The sequence below is a fragment of the Bufo bufo genome, chromosome 1 (genome assembly GCF_905171765.1).
Source record: "Bufo bufo chromosome 1, aBufBuf1.1, whole genome shotgun sequence".
NCBI classification, from domain to species: domain Eukaryota; kingdom Metazoa; phylum Chordata; class Amphibia; order Anura; family Bufonidae; genus Bufo; species Bufo bufo.
Genome location: NC_053389.1, coordinates 696,207,316 through 696,223,360, shown reverse-complemented (window position 1 = coordinate 696,223,360; position 16,045 = coordinate 696,207,316). Strand labels below are relative to the sequence as shown.

Here is a 16,045-nt window from a genome sequence, read left to right as displayed (position 1 = left end):
GGCGGTGGGGTATTTAAAGATGGAGCCCCTCCCCAAGCGCCATAAAGGTGCAGACACCCGGGGGTAATGTATGCATTCAACCACAATGTTGATAGCACACATTTAACCCCTCAGATGCCACAGTGCACCTGCAAGAGCGGGGGAGACAGATGTTGTGGGCGGCAGCCTTGGTGCTCCTGAATGATCCGAGGCTGCCGCTCCTAGGTTCCTGTGGAGCCTCTGCCTGTGGCAGGGCTCCACAGGAACACAGTGAAATTCTCCTTGACTCCAATGCTAATTCATCAGAGTCTATGATTGCTTGTTCAAGTTCCCTAGGGCAACTGTTAAAAAGTGTATGAAAAAAAAAAAGTTTAAAAATATTTTTTACAAATTTAAATGATACACTGCTCAAAAAAATAAAGGGAACACAAAAATAACACATCCTAGATCTGAATTAATTAAATATTCTTCTGAAATACTTTGTTCTTTACATAGTTGAATGTGCTGACAACAAAATCACACAAATTGGATAGAGCGAGACATGATGTCCCAGATGTGCTCAATTGGATTCAGGTCTGGGGAACGGGCGGGCCAGTCCATAGCATCAATGCCTTCGTTCTGCAGGAACTGCTGACACACTCCAGCCACATGAGGTCTAGCATGGTCTTGCATTAGGAGGAACCCAGGGCCAACCGCAACAGCATATGGTCTCACAAGGGGTCTGAGGATCTCATCTCGGTACCTAATGGCAGTCAGGCTACCTCTGGCGAGCACATGGAGGGCTGTGCGGCCCTCCAAAGAAATGCCACCCCACACCATTACTGACCCAATGCCAAACCGGTCATGCTGGAGGATGTTGCAGGCAGCAGAATGTTCTCCACGGCGTCTCAAGACTCTGTCACGTCTGTCACATGTGCTCAGTGTGAACCTGCTTTCATCTGTGAAGAGCACAGGGCGCCAGTGGCGAATTTGCCAATCTTGGTGTTCTCTGGCAAATGCCAAACGTCCTGCACGGTGTTGGCTGTAAGCTCAACCCCCACCTGTGGACGTCGGGCCCTCATATCACCCTCATGGAGTCTGTGTCTGACCATTTGAGCAGACACATGCACATTTGTGGCCTGCTGGAGGTCATTTTGCAGGGCTCTGGCAGTGCTCATCATGTTCCTCCTTGCACAAAGGCGGAGGTAGCAGTCCTGCTGCTGGGTTGTTGCCCTCCTACGGCCTCCTCCACGTCTCCTGATGTACTGGCCTGTCTCCTGGTAGCGCCTCCATGCTCTGGACACTACGCTGACAGACACAGCAAACCTTCTTGCCACAGCTCGCATTGATGTGCCATCCTGGATAAGCTGCACTACCTGAGCCACTTGTGTGGGTTGTAGACTCCGTCTCATGCTACCACTAGAGTAAAAGCAGCGCCAGCATTCAAAAGTGACCAAAACATCAGCCAGGAAGCATAGGAACTGAGAAGTGGTCTGTGGTCACCACCTGCAGAACCACTCCTTTATTGGGGGTGTCTTGCTAATTGCCTATAAATTTCCACCTGTTGTCTATCCCATTTGCACAACAGCATGTGAAATTGATTGTCACTCAGTGTTGCTTCCTAAGTGGACAGTTTGATTTCACAGAAGTGTGATTGACTTGGAGTTACATTGTGTTGTTTAAGTGTTCCCTTTATTTTTTTGAGCAGTGTATATATATCGTATTTTTCGCCCTATAAAACGCACCGGCCCATAAGACGCACCTAGGTTTTTGAGGAGCAAAATAAGAAAAAAAACTATTTTGAACCAAAAGGTGTGCTTTTGGTGGGCTTTGAACTAATGGTACATTACATTGGGACATGGTGTCAAAAAAACTGTCCTTTCCTTCTATGCCCTGCCGTGTGCTCGTACAGCAGTTTTACGATCACATGTGGGGTGTTTCTGTAAACTACAGAATCAGGGCCATAAATATTGAGTTTTGTTTGGCTGTTAACCCTTGCTTTGTAACAGGAAAAAATTGATTCAAATGGAAAATCTGCCAAAAAAGTGAAATTTTATCTCTATTTTCCATTAATTCTTGTGGAACACCTAAAGGGTTAACAAAATTTGTAAAATCTGTTTTGAATACCTTGAGGGTGTAGTTTGTAAAATGGGGTCATTTTTGGGTGATTTCTATTATGTAAGCCTCACAAAGTGACTTTAGACCCGAACTGGTCCTGAAAAAGTGGGTTTTAGAAATTTTCTGAAAAATCTTGAGATTTGCTTTTAAACTTCTAAGCCTTGTAACGTCCCCAAAAAATTAAATGGCATTCACTAAATGATCCAAACATGAAGCAGACATATGGGGAATGTAAAATAACAATTTTTTGAGGTATTTCTATCTATTATAAAAGTAGAGAAATGTAAATTTGGAAATTTTCCAAATTTTTTTGTATATTTGGAATTTTTTTATTAAAAAAAAAAGTAAAAAATGTTTACTCAATTTTACCACTGTCATGAAGTACAATATGTGACGAGAAAATCTCAGAATGGCCTGGATAAGTAAAAGTGTTTTGAAGTTATCACCACATAAAGTGACATGTCAGATTTACAAAAAATGGCCCGGTCCTTAACCCCGCCCTTGTACGCCCTTGTACCCTGGTACTTAAGTACATGTACGCCCTGTGTATTTTCGATCACCACCGCGCGGCGGGCGGTGATCGGAGCCCCGTGCCTGCTCAAATCATTGAGCAGGCACTTGGGGCAAATGCGCCGGGGGGTCCGGTGACCCCCCCCCCCCATGTATGCGATCGCAGAAAACCGCAGTTCAATTCAGACCTGCGGTTTTCTGCGTTTCCGGGTTATTCGGGTCTCTGAAGACCCGATAACCCGGAACAGGATGGTGATGGTGGTGTGATTTCACTCCACCAATCACCATCTAGCGATCCTGAGTGGTGATGGTGACATCACCACTCAGGATCGCTTTCGTATTGGTCTGTGGGCGGTCCGGCGGCAGATTCAAAAGAGGCAGGCGCTCCTCTCCTCCTCCTTTTGTGTTCCGGAGCCGGAGGAGAGAGGAGCTGCCTGCACGTGTGTCCGCCATCGCTGCCAGCACCCCCAGGACCCGATCTCTGCCCCCAGGACGCGATCTGTGCCCCAGCACCCCCCATCAGGTACATAGGGACAGCACAGGGAAAGTTTGGTTTAGGCAGGGAAAAAAAAAGAGAAAGTTAGTTTCTGAACTTTGATAGCATCACCCTAAGTTACCCCCTGCCCCCCCCCCACCTTTTTTGGGGTGAATTTATTAATTTTTTTTTTTTGGTGTACGCTGACTGTGGCCGGCACTTAGTGTCCGGCCACTGTTAGCGCATCGCACACCCCACCGCTGATCAACTTCGGACGGTTGATCAGCGGTTTTGAATTTTTTTCCCCACATTTTTTGCCCTTTTTTTAGTTAGTTTATTTTTTTCTGTTAGTTTTAGGGTTAAGTCCGCGAACACCCGTGCCCCCACACACATGCACACCAAATAAAGAGTTACACACACGCACATATACACGCAGACACACACTCCCCTATGGCCCGCCGGACGTTCTCGGCCGAGGAGGCATACGCCCAGCTTGCCTCCGACTCCGAGAGTCCCAGTGAGGATGAGGATGACCCCACATTCATGGAGGCCTATGTACCTGGAAGGGAGGTCGTGGTTGATGAGTCTCTCATTGAGTTCAAGGGGAGACTCATTTTCCGCCAGTATGTGCCCTCCAAGCGGGCGAGGTATGGCGTGAAGCTATACAAAATTTGTGAGAGTACCTCAGGGTACACTTACAAATTTTGTGTATACGAGGGGCGAGATTCCCGGATTCAACCCCCAGAATGTCCCCCCACTCTGGGTGTTACCGGGAAACTTGTGTCCCAGGGGTGAGACCCGTGCCCTTACCACTGGAAACCTGTTGCTGGTCAGGTATAAGGACAATAGGGATGTCCTTGTACTGTCCACAATCCACGGGAACAGCACCACCCCTGTCCCTGTGCGAGGTACCGCGGCAACGGTCCTCAAGCCCGATTGTATCGTCGACTACAATCGGTATATGGGAGGAGTTGATCTCTCGGATCAAGTCCTCAAGCCATATAACGCCATGCGCAAAACCCGGGCATGGTACAAAAAAGTTGCGGTCTACTTGGTACAGGTTGCCATGTACAACTCTTTTGTACTATCCCGAAGCGCTGGCAGCACAGGGACATTCCTCCAGTTCTATGAGGCAGTCCTCATGGCCATGATCTTTTCGGACCGGGAAAGAGCAGGCCGGAGTACCTCGGGAACTGTAGGTGCCCGGATCGTCCGTGGCCAACACTTTCCAGGTGTGGTTCCCCATACTGGAAAGAAGGGACGAACCCAAAAAAAGTGCAGAGTGTGTCGCAGGAGGGGGATACGGAAGGACACGACTACTCAGTGCGACACGTGCCCCGATCATCCGGGCCTCTGCATTGACGGTTGCTTCAGGGAGTATCACACTTCCATGGAGTACTAAATTTATATCCCAATTTAGCACTGACATCGGATAAAAAAAATAGTTCTCAGACTTGAGACACCCAAAAAAACTAAAATAATTTATTAAAAGTAGACATATTAGGTATCGCCGCGTCGGTAATAATCTCCTCTATAAAAATACCCCATGACCTAACCCCCCAGATTAACACGGTCCAGAAAAAAAAAAAATATATATAAATAAAGGTGCAAAAAGTTTTTTTTTGTCACCTTACATAATAAAAAGTTTAATAGCAAGCGATCAAAAAGTCATATAGCCCCCAAAGTGCCAATAAAACCGTCGTCTCATCCCCCACATAAGATAATCGGATAAAATAAAAAATAAAAAAATTATTCTTAGACTTTAGAGATACAAAAATTTTTTGGGGGTATCAAAAAGGATAATATAGTCTAAAACCTAAATAATTGTAAAAAAAAAAGTAGACTTATTAGGTATTGCCGCGTCCGTAAGAATCTCCTCTATAAAAATATCCCATGACCTAACCCCCCAGATTAACACAGTTAAAAAAAAATAATAATAAAAACGGTGCCAAAACCGCTATTTTTGGCACTTTTCCATTTCAATCCGTTTTTTCCGGTAACAAAACAAGGGTTAACAACCAAACAAAACTTCATATTTATTACCCTGATACTGCAGTTTACAGAAACGCCACATTTGTGGTCGTAAACTGCTGTATCAGTAAAATGGAGGCCGCAAAAGGAAAGGACCGACATGGTTTCTGGAAGGCCGATTTTGATGGCCTTTTTTTATTGACACCATGTCCCTTTTGAAGCCCCCCTGATGCCCCCCTAGAGTAAAAACTCCCTAAAAGTGACCCCATCTAAGAAACTACACCCCTCAAGGTATTCAAAACCGATTATACAAACTTTATTAACCCTTTAGGTGTTCCTCAACAGTTAATGGCAAATGGAGATTAAATTTCTGAATTTCAATTTTTGGTAACATTGCCTCACAAAAATGTAATATAGAGCAACCAAAAATCATATTTACCCTAAAAATAGTCCCCAAAAAAATGCCACCTTATCCCGTAGTTTCCAAAATGGGGTCACTTTTAGGGAGTTTCTACTCCAGGGGTGCATCAGAGGGGTTGAAACAGGACACGGTGTAAATAAACCGGTCCATAAAAATCAGCCCTCCAAAAACCAAACGGTGCACCTTTCACTCTACGCCCCGCTGTGTGGCCGTACAGTAGTGTACGACCACATATTGGGTGTTTCTGTAAACGGCAGAGTCAGGGCAATAAAGATACAGTCTTGTTTGGCTGTTAACCCTTGCTTTGTTAGTGGAAAAAAATGGGTTAAAATGGAAAATAAGGCAAAAATATAAAATTCTCAAATTTCATCCCCATTTGCCAATAACTCTTGTGCAACACCTAAAGGGTTAACAACGTATGTAAAATCAGTTTTGAATACCTTGAGGGGTGTAGTTTCTTAGATGGGGTCATTTTTGGGTGGTTTCTATTATGTAAGCCTCGCAAAGTGACTTCAGACCTGAACTGGTCCCTAAAAATTAAGTTTTTGTAAATTTCTGAAAAATTTCTGAAAAACTTCTAAGCCTTATAACTAGGGGTGCACCGAAATTTCGGCAGCCGAAAATATCGGCCGAAAATGCACCTAATCCACTTCGGCCGATATTGTTACATATCGGCCGAAAATATGGGGTGTGGGATTTGTCACCCACCATCTGCGGGCGGGCGCCGGGCGGGCGGTTTACTTTGTCACTGCATCTTTATTTTACCTTACAATCGTGAGGCTCCAGTAACTAACAACTCTGCAGGCAGAGCGGAGGCCGGCGTAACGTCACTTACTCACGTGACGCGCCTGCTCCGCCTCCTTCATTCATAAAGTGGGCGGAGCAGGTGCGTCACGTGAGTAAGTGACGTTACGCCGGCCTCCGTTCTGCCTGCAGAGTTGTTACCGGAGCGTCATGATTGTAAGGTAAAATAAAGATGCAGTGAGTGATGCTGTGAGCAGCAGGGCCGGGGCTGTTATGGAGAGGGGGATCGGTCTATGGCACTGCTATGGGGAGGGGGGATCTGTGCACTGTTATGGGGAAAGGGATCTGTGCACTGTTATGCCCATAACAGTGCACAGATCCCCCTCTCCATAACAGCGCCACCCACAGATCCCCCTCTCCATAACAGCGCCACCCACAGATCCCCCTCTCCATAACAGCGCCACCCACAGATCCCCCTCTCCATAACAGCGCCACCCACAGATCCCCCTCTCCATAACAGCGCCACCCACAGATCCCCCTCTCCATAACAGAGCCACCCACAGATCCCCCTCTCCATAACAGCGCCACCCACAGATCCCCCTCTCCATAACAGAGCCACCCACAGATCCCCCTCTCCATAACAGCGCCACCCACAGATGAATTTCATTCATGAAAAAGAATTATTAATAAAATCATTAAAAAAAAAGTATTTTAAAAGTATTTGGGCAAAAAGGCAGTTTCGGTTTCGGTTTCGGTTTTCGGTCAAGGGCATCCTGAATTTTCGGTTTCGGTTTCGGACCAGAATTTTCATTTCGGTGCACCCCTACTTATAACATCCCCAAAAAATAAAATATCATTCCCAAAATAATTCAAACATGAAGTAGACATATGGGGAATGTAAAGTCATCACAATTTCTGGGGGTATTACTATGTATTACAGAAGTAGAGAAACTGAAACTTTGAAATTTGCTAATTTTTCTAAATATTTGTTAAATTAGGTATTTTTTGGTGCAAAAAAAAAAAATTGTTTTTACTTCATTTTACCAGTGTCATGAAGTATAATATGTGACGAAAAAACAATCTCAGAACGGCCTGGATAATTCAAAGCGTTTTACAGTTATCAGCACTTAAAGTAACACTGGTCAGATTTGCAAAAAATGGCCTGGTCCTAAGGTGTAATAAGGCTGTGTCCTTAAGGGGTTAAGGAGTTAAGTACCACCAGACTTAAAAAAAAAAAAAAAAAAAAAAAAATCATGAATGCATCAATTTTTTTTTTGTCACACACACAGGAAAAAAAAGTTACCTATTTTTACGGACTGTCCAAAAATTTCTGGACGGTTGGCAACCCTGCTACATTGCTGTGTGCGTGGTGCCTTACTGCTGCCTGAAACCAGCCATCTATTGATGAATGTATGACCGGGGCGCTTTCTCTACGGGGATTTTTCCTTTCTAGGGATGAATTGGTATTCTTTTAATAAAATATGTGACATAAAAGGTGTCCAAAGCCATCTGTGATCCATGTACAGCACTAAAACCATTACAATATACATGTACATTGGTAGGTGAAGTCATAAAAAGGATGTAATTCACCCTTCAGCCCCATTTCATCATGTTTTAGCCTTATGTGCTAGAGAAGGGGCCGCCAGCATGAAGACAATACACAAAGGAGGCATGCTAAGGGCTGGAGGCTGAAGGAGGTCTAGCCGGCAGCCAGGACGTGCAGAACATTCCCTCCCTCAGAGCCAAACAGCAGCACATTCCTGACGTTCCACCCGGACTATGCCTCGTGTAAACATGGGGGACTGGAGCAGACAAGGTCCCACTGTTGGTGCATGTAGCAGGAAAGGATTATAGACAAGTACATGGGTATACATACATGCAGGAGAGGTTGGTCCGGCTTCCCAGTGACTTTAATATCTGCCTGTAACATCTGGCTCCTGTGGTAAAGACAAGGTAAAACAGTCCTGTGTCAATAGGGGTCAGAGAAACCACTTTAGGGTCAATATTAATCTAGCTATAGGAACTTTAAAGGGGCTTTCCAGTACTTAGATACTGATGGCCTATCTACAGGATGGGTCACAAAAATAAGATGGGCGACTGGTCCCAGAAACCATACAGTGGACGGAACTGGAAACACAAGGCTCCATCCACGGTGTAGTGGCCATGCTGGGGTACTGCAGCTCAGCCCCCATTCAAGTGAACTAGCAGCGAGCACCAGAAACTACGCAGTGGGTGGAGCCTTACGTTCACTGTATAGTTTCCAGTGCCTGCCTGAAACAGCTGACTGGTGGGGGCGCCAGGTGTCAGACCCTCAGGCAGAGGATGCTGACGATTTATCTTGAGAATAGGCCATCAGTGAAGTGGCCCCACGTCATTTGCATATGCCCCAAAAATCTCATGAGGTATATGTGGGTGGATCTTGGGGATTATAGCAATGGGAAGAGTCTGAAACCTGTGTTCGGGGAAAATAAGGGATATAGATTTCATAAAGGAAAAGCATCATCTGCACAAGAGCCCACCTCTATGAGCCAGAATGAATGGCTGCTCCGTAGACGGGGCTTGTGCCCTGGTTAAGCTGGCCCGTCCATAGATTTACAGGCCCAGCTACCACCTAATACTACAGGTCTTCTGCAGTGGCCATCTTCTCCCTGCAAAGTCAGCTGTTTGTTGGGGGTCTATCACGAGGCAGACCCTTTTAAGATGTAACATTCAGCGTAGTAAGGGTACAGGGGGTGCCAGGGTATAAAGGTCTCCCTACCCGCTCAGGTTTATGGTGTTCTTCAGCAGACATGTCTGCCAGTGACTACTACCAGATCTTCACGTGGCAGGGGACAGCTGTGGGACAAAGGGACAAGCGAGCAGAGCAGGTCACAAGTCACTGGCTGAAAGTCAATATATACTTAGCAAGTTTTGCCAATTACATTTGATGGGAAGGATTAGAAGACGCAGGAAGCCTGTATACTCTAGATACCCAGTACCTGTACTACTCACACCATCTGGTCACTTACTACAGGGATGGCCATAGCCTCCGACTTCTGTTGTGGATGTGCCCCCTTTACCCGCTAAGGTACACCCAATTTCCACTAAACCACACGCCCTAGAAAACATGTCTATCTGCCCCTTAGTGTTTCACGCCACTCTTTTTCATGAAAGTGAGCAGGGCTAATAAGTGTGAGGTGGCCTGACAGATTTATTACTATAGAAGGCAGAACTGGTGTACATTACATGCCACATCAAGGCTGGCATAGATTTACATTTCGCACTACCACAAGATGTGCCAAATTTATTAGGGCTCTTTCACATGAGCAAGTTTTCCATGCAGATGTGATGTGTGTAGAGAACACAAAGCATCCGGACGGAATCCGGACCCTTCATTTCAATGGGTCTGAGCACATGAGCGGCGTTTCTCATTTATGCAGGGGCAGTGAGGAAGCTGGCAGCCGACGAGCACCCTTCACTATTACACAGATTTACACTGCAGACAGGGCCGGAGGTAGGTGACCAGCGATGCCTGCCCCTGTCAATCTAGTGCAGCAGGACGTGGCCAGAGGTGGGAGAACGGAGCCTCCAGGAGAAGGGGCTAATTAGCATATTATAAAAGTTTGTTTTTCTCAATAACGGCGGCAGGCAGTGAGATGGCGCTAATATAGTTATGTTCAGCTGACATTAGCGATGTGCTAATGCCCATTTTTTAGGTGACAGAAACCCTTTAAAGGGTTGTACACCCCCACTGAACTGCAATAACTGGTATGTAGCGCTGTGTCAGGGGGCAAATAAAAATGTAAAATAAATAAATCAGAAGGGGCCGATGGTTATTTATGGAAGAGCAGACGCCAGATCACAGCGCACATCTACATGAGCACCGCTATACAGTGGCCATATAAACACTGCACAACGTCCATTCCAAATAGAAACTCAATATAAAAAGGCCATTCAGGGAGGTCTCCAAGGAGCGTGCCAGCACATCAATATTAAATATCCTCACTTATTCCCATCTAGATCATGTTCATATTTAGAATCTTCCGTGGAAGAAATCAATGTGTCTGTCTGCACCGAGAACACGATCCAAACAGTAAAATGCCAACCACTTTATCAGCGAGACGACCAAAGCTTCAGGTAGAGACCGCCACCCCACAGATACATACACACCCTATATGCCCACTGGATTCATTTTTAGTCCTACCGCCGGGATCCCCACCAATTAAAAGAAACAGGCTCTGTACCCCATGGAGTCCCCTAAAATGAACAGGCAGGTGCATGGCCGCTCCATTCATTTCTATGGGCGTTCTGGAAATAGCGCTGTACTCTGCCGTCTCTGGAACTCCTATAGAAATGAATGGAGCAGCTGGGAGAAAGTCCCAGCCAGCTGCTCCTTTCATTTTGGGCAGCTCCGCAGGGTATGGGGCCCCCGTTCTCGTGATCAGTATAGGTACCAGCAGTGGATGTTTTCACTTGATACCTGCATGCCAAAGGGGTTAAATAGAAAACATGACCTCACTCTGCAATACAACTAAGATATGTTCATGATGTGTATGTGATGCTGGATCTCCTCCCCTGGACGCTGAATGGTTCCCGCTCCAGGTGCGGACACTGCTGATTAGAGGGGGTTGGACCTTGTGCTACATAAAAAGGAATGGTTTTAATATGTGTGTTATGTCTTGATGAAGGGCTGGATTCTGTAGCCCGAAACATGTTACACCTTTTTCCTGTGATTTTGGTGGATTTTATACGATGAGCCAATAAAGAACTATTTTTTACTCCACAAGAAGCTGGATTCTCTCTTTCTAGTGGATATCCTATTAGGCCCAGTACTGGCCTTTTTTCTGTGCTTCGTGGATTAAAGTCAGAGGTGAGAGCCGCAGCCATTTCTATCATTGTTTTGGGTACCAGCAGTAGGATCCCCACCAATTTTAGGGCTCATTCAGACAGCCGTATCCTGACCGCAAAAATGCAGATACGTTTCTTGGCGGACAATTCAGCATGTCGGCAAAAAAAAAAAAAAAACAACAGATTGCATTCCGCATTTTTGCGGACCCATAGACTTCAATGGGGCCACGTCCTGATTTTCACTGACAAGTATAGGACATGTTTGATTTATTTTGCAGAGCCATAGAACGGAAGAAAAGAGCCCCATAGAAGTGAATGGGTCTGCATCTAATCCGCAAAAAAACAGCTGCGTTTTTGCGGACAGCATATGGCCGTCTGGAAGAGCCCTAAGCCTTTTCTGTGGATAAGGGATAACCTTACATAACTGGAATACCCCTTTAAGTGCATTTAGTCAATACTTAAAGGGGTTTTCAAGGCTACGAATATTGATGCCCGATCCTTAGGTCAGTGGGAGTCAGACACTCGGGAGCTGAGCGGCAGTAGCCTGGCACGGTTCTGGAGGTGCTGGGTCCACACTATCGGTAGGGTCACTCCATCAGTTTCCCATGGCTTTTTGATGGCCAGAATACTTAAGATTTATAAATCCATGGCATTCTACTTCAAAAGGTATTGAGACAAATCTGTGAAGAAACCTCCATGACCTGTTCTTCACCGGAAATTTCTGCTACATGTGTCCAGAAAGTTGAAGGGAATCTGCACCATCCATCAGGCCCTCACTCAGTTGGTCCCGGGCCCTAGGGTCTGACATCCAGACTGTCTTCACTGGACTTCTGGTTCCTTCCCTCAACTTCCTGCACAGATGTGGTCACGTGTACTGCAGCAGCCACTGAATGGCCTCAGCGGTGATGTGTCCCCAAGCAGCACGTCACATGCCACTTAGGGCCATGTCCCCGCTGAGGGTTGTCCTTTGATGCAGCGGCACACAAGATCCTGATTCCCGTCTCTGCAGGAAGTAGGCCCAGAAGTCCAGTGAAGACCGCCCAGGAGCCAGATCCGGTCAGCCCAGGAGATGCCACTTCTGCAGACGATGCTTCAGGTGTTGTACGGTTGCCTCCAACCATCTCGTCTGGCAGCGATTCTCCTGCCCATGGGCCACCATCATTTTGAAATAGGAAAAAATAGCTGCGTGGTATACCTCTTTATTGCAGTGGTCAGCTGTACAGCACATCATGCTACGCTCTCCCATACTGTACAAAAAAATAAATGATATACCGCCATATATCTGACCTGTGGATGCCAAAAGGACATACTCATACCATTTGTCAGGCCAATGGACTATGGATGGGTTCAGTGTGTGCTGGGAGCATGTTCCAATGTCCGATGGTTGTTCCCTTGGATCGTATAGGGTTCTGGACAAAGTGTGCAGCATTACAACTTCCCATATTACCACAATGGACGTTTACCACGTATCCACAGCACAGGGGACCCCCAGGATCACCAAACCCCCTATAAGATTAAATTCAAGCAACCAAGGTTTGTCATCTTCTCCATGGAAATTAGGAACAGAATCATTAGGGTACGGCCACACGTAGAGATCCCGCAGGGGACCGGGCGAAATTCCACCGGATGGGCTGGTTCCAAAGGGTGAAAGTCATGGGCAAAACCGCAGCTTAAACCAACGTATTCTGCGGAGAATTCCGCACCAAACACCGCCTGTTACTTGCAGTGATTTGATGCGGTTTTGCCACAGATCTTGCACTGAAAAGGATGAAACCCGCAGAGAATTGACGTGATTTCCACATGGAAAGAAGAAGCAAAGAGAGATTAGTCTACTCCCATACGCTTTGCTGCTAATGTATTGCGCTGCGGGGGGTTTTTCCACACAAGAATGTGCGCAGAAGTACGGCGTAATCCGCGCCGTGTGCAGGCAGTCTAAATGCTGCAGATTTCCTACACGTAAGGGCTCATGCACACGACCGTGGTTTGGGTCCGCATCCAGTCTGCAGTTTTTGCATTTCAACGGGGCTGCAACAGATAAACAGCACTTTGTGAGCTCTCCGCATCCGCACGTCTGTTCCATCCGCAAAGTTATAGAATGTGTCCATTATCCGCATCATGGACAAGAATAGGACGGCTCTATTAGGGGCCGGCTGTTCTGCTCTGCAAAATGCGGAATGCACACATCTGTGTTTTGCGGATCTGCAGTTTGCGTTCCACACAACAGTCCTGTGCACAAGTCCTTTTCTGCATTTAAACCACGTGTGGCCGCACCCGTAGGCGTCTTTCACACCTGCGAGTTTTCCACGCGGGTGCAATGCGTGAGGTGAACGCATTGCACCCGCACTGAATCCGGACCAATTCACTTCAATAGGGCTGTGTACATGAGCGGTGATTTTCACGCATCACTTGTGCGTTACGTGAAAAATCGCAGCAAGCTCTATATTGTGCGTGAATGGGGCTGCGTGAAAATCGCAAGCATCCGCAAGCAAGTGCGGATGTGGTGTGATTTTCACGCACGGTTGCTAGGTGACGATCGGGATAGGGACCCAATCTTTATTTTTTTCCCTTATAACATGGTTATAAGGGAAAATAATAGCATTCTTAATACAGAATGCTTAGTAAAATAGGGATGGAGGGGTTAAAAAATAAAAATAAAAATTAAACTCACCTCATCCACTTGTTCGCCCTGCCCGACTTCTCTTTTTTTTGACCTGGGAGGAAAAGGACTTTTGGTGACATCATTGCGCTCATCACATGGTCCATCACATGATCCATCACCATTGGTGATGGACCATGTGATGAGCGCAGTATTGTCACCAAAGGTCCTTTTTCTCCCAGGTCATCAAAGAAGAAGAAAAAAAAGAGAAGCCGGGCACGGCGAACAAGTGGATGAGGTGAGTTGAATTATTTTTTTAACCCCTCCATCCCTAATTTACTTAGCATTCTGTATTCAGAATGCTATTATTTTCCCTTATAACCATGTTATAAGGGAAAATAATAAAATCTACAGAACACCTAAACCAAACCCGAACTTCTGTGAAATAAGTCCGGGTTTGGGTCTGGGTACCAAACATGCCGATTATTCTCACATGCGTACAAAACACATTAAAACACTTTGCACTCGCGTGGAAAAAATGGCGCATTTTCCCGCAACGCACCAGCATCCTATCAGGCCCTCACACGCGACGCCCGTGTGAAAGAGGCCTTAATGATTTGCTTAGAGTTTTCGGCGTGGCTACCTCCAGCCCAGACGCGTGTTCTGCCAAATGGGTTCTTTCCATCAGACCCGAAATAAGAGCAGAGAGAACTTTTGTCTTTTCACTTCTGAGTCTGAACCCAAGTGTGGCAACAGGAAAGACACAAGTGAGAGATGTGCCCGGGTGCCCAGCGCTGACCAGCCATGCCATAGGATCGCAACTTTATCTGGTGACTGTGCAGGAACTTAGAAGAGACTGGACAGGATTCAGCTCGATACTGACCCCGACATTGGGAACATTCAACTCTGCAGCATACGGCATAGCAGAGCATCACTACATACACATCCCTGCTGTGCTCGTCTCCACGGATGCAGTACATACAGATCACGAGTACGTCGCTATAGCGCCCCCGTGCCATTGTGGGCACAGGCCGCAGGTGAAGCAGCATTTAGTTCTGCGCTCTCTCCACACTACCCCTGAGACAAGGTGCAGATCTGTTCACACCAGGTGCCAGGGGAGGCTAAAAATAAGCCAGAGATGGCACTGCCAAGGGGTGCGATTCATTATCCAACATTAACCCCTCTCCTGCCACACACAGGCTACATAATACATGCAACCCCAGCCTACATACAGTTAACTCATCTCGTGCCATGTACATTTAATCCCTCTTATGCCAGACTTGTCCCAAAAAACAGCTCAGCCCCTCTCCCATCAGACTAGTCGACATTCTGATGACAGACAGGCTCAGGCCAGTGAGGAGGTTGTTGTCCTCACACTACACAGAAGTAGTCCCCTCTCCTGTCGGACCTGTCCCAGCCACTGCTGCCCCCCTCCTCTCCTGCCCTCACACACTACACAGAAGTAGTCCCCTCTCCTGTCAGCCGTGGCTAGGACAGGTCTGCACCCCCTCCACTCCTGCCCTCACACACTACACAGAAGTAGTCCCCTCTCCTGTCGGACCTGTCCCAGCCACTGCTGCCCCCCTCCGCTCCTGCCCTCACACACTACACAGAAGTAGTCCCCTCTCCTGTCAGCAGTGGCTAGGACAGGTCCGACAGGAGAGATGACTACTTCTGTGCAGTGTGTGAGGGCAGGAGCGGAGGGGGTGGCAGCAGTGGCTAGGACAGGTCTGCCACCCCCTCCTCTCCTGCCCTCACACACTGCACAGAAGTAGTCCCCCGGCTCCTCGTGTCTGCCATCTTCTCATGGGGCTGCATTACAACAAATGAGACAAACAAGCCGCCCCCACGTGGCATCCAGCCCGCGCCTTCCTCACCTGTGTGTGCCCCTCTGCCCGCTGCTCCCTCACTATGCCCAGGAGGCGGCAGGTACCACACAATGTAAGCAGCCCGCAAACAAACTACTTCTCCCAGCAGAGTGACAGCACGGAGAACCAATCAGTGACGAGCAGCAAGGCCAGGGGGCAGTGCTGCACTTCTATCAGCCAATCATAGCAGAGAGCTCGGATCCTAATGAGGATGAGGCTCACCATGGGAACTATGTAGGAAATTCATTTCACCATTAACCCCTCTGCTGCCAGTGCTGTCCAAACACATTTAACCCCTACTCTGCCAGTTCTGTGCCCAACACTTAACTCATCTGCTGCCAGTTCTGTCACACATACAGTTAACCCCACCCCTGCCAGTCCAGTCCCACATACAGTTAACCCCATCCTTGCCAGTCCAGTCTCACATACAGTTAACCCCACTCCGGCCCCAAAAACACTTTTGCCAGTTCTGTCCCCAACATAACCCCCTCCGGTGTCAGTTCTGTCCCAATTACAGTTAACCCCTCTTCTACCAGTCCTGCCTGCAACACACCAAG

At 47.2% G+C, this 16,045-nt stretch overlaps 1 protein-coding gene and 1 long non-coding RNA gene across 4 annotated transcripts in view; both read right to left on the bottom strand.

Annotated features, from left to right (window-relative positions):
• KLHL25 (kelch like family member 25) overlaps positions 1–15,574 on the bottom strand; it is a 44,252-nt gene extending 28,678 nt beyond the window's left edge. For 2 of the 3 annotated variants that reach the window (XM_040414192.1, XM_040414193.1), the window contains exons 1-2: positions 15,498–15,574; positions 8,074–8,134 (exon numbers count right to left, since the gene is read on the bottom strand). The gene's annotated coding sequence lies outside the window, so the exon portion shown is untranslated. The remainder of the gene's footprint in view (positions 1–8,073; positions 8,135–15,497) is intronic. The other variant, XM_040414194.1, reaches the window with a different exon arrangement.
• LOC120985959 overlaps positions 1–16,045 on the bottom strand; it is a 1,109,413-nt gene that overhangs the window by 721,368 nt on the left and 372,000 nt on the right. The gene's annotated exons all lie outside the window — the stretch shown is intronic.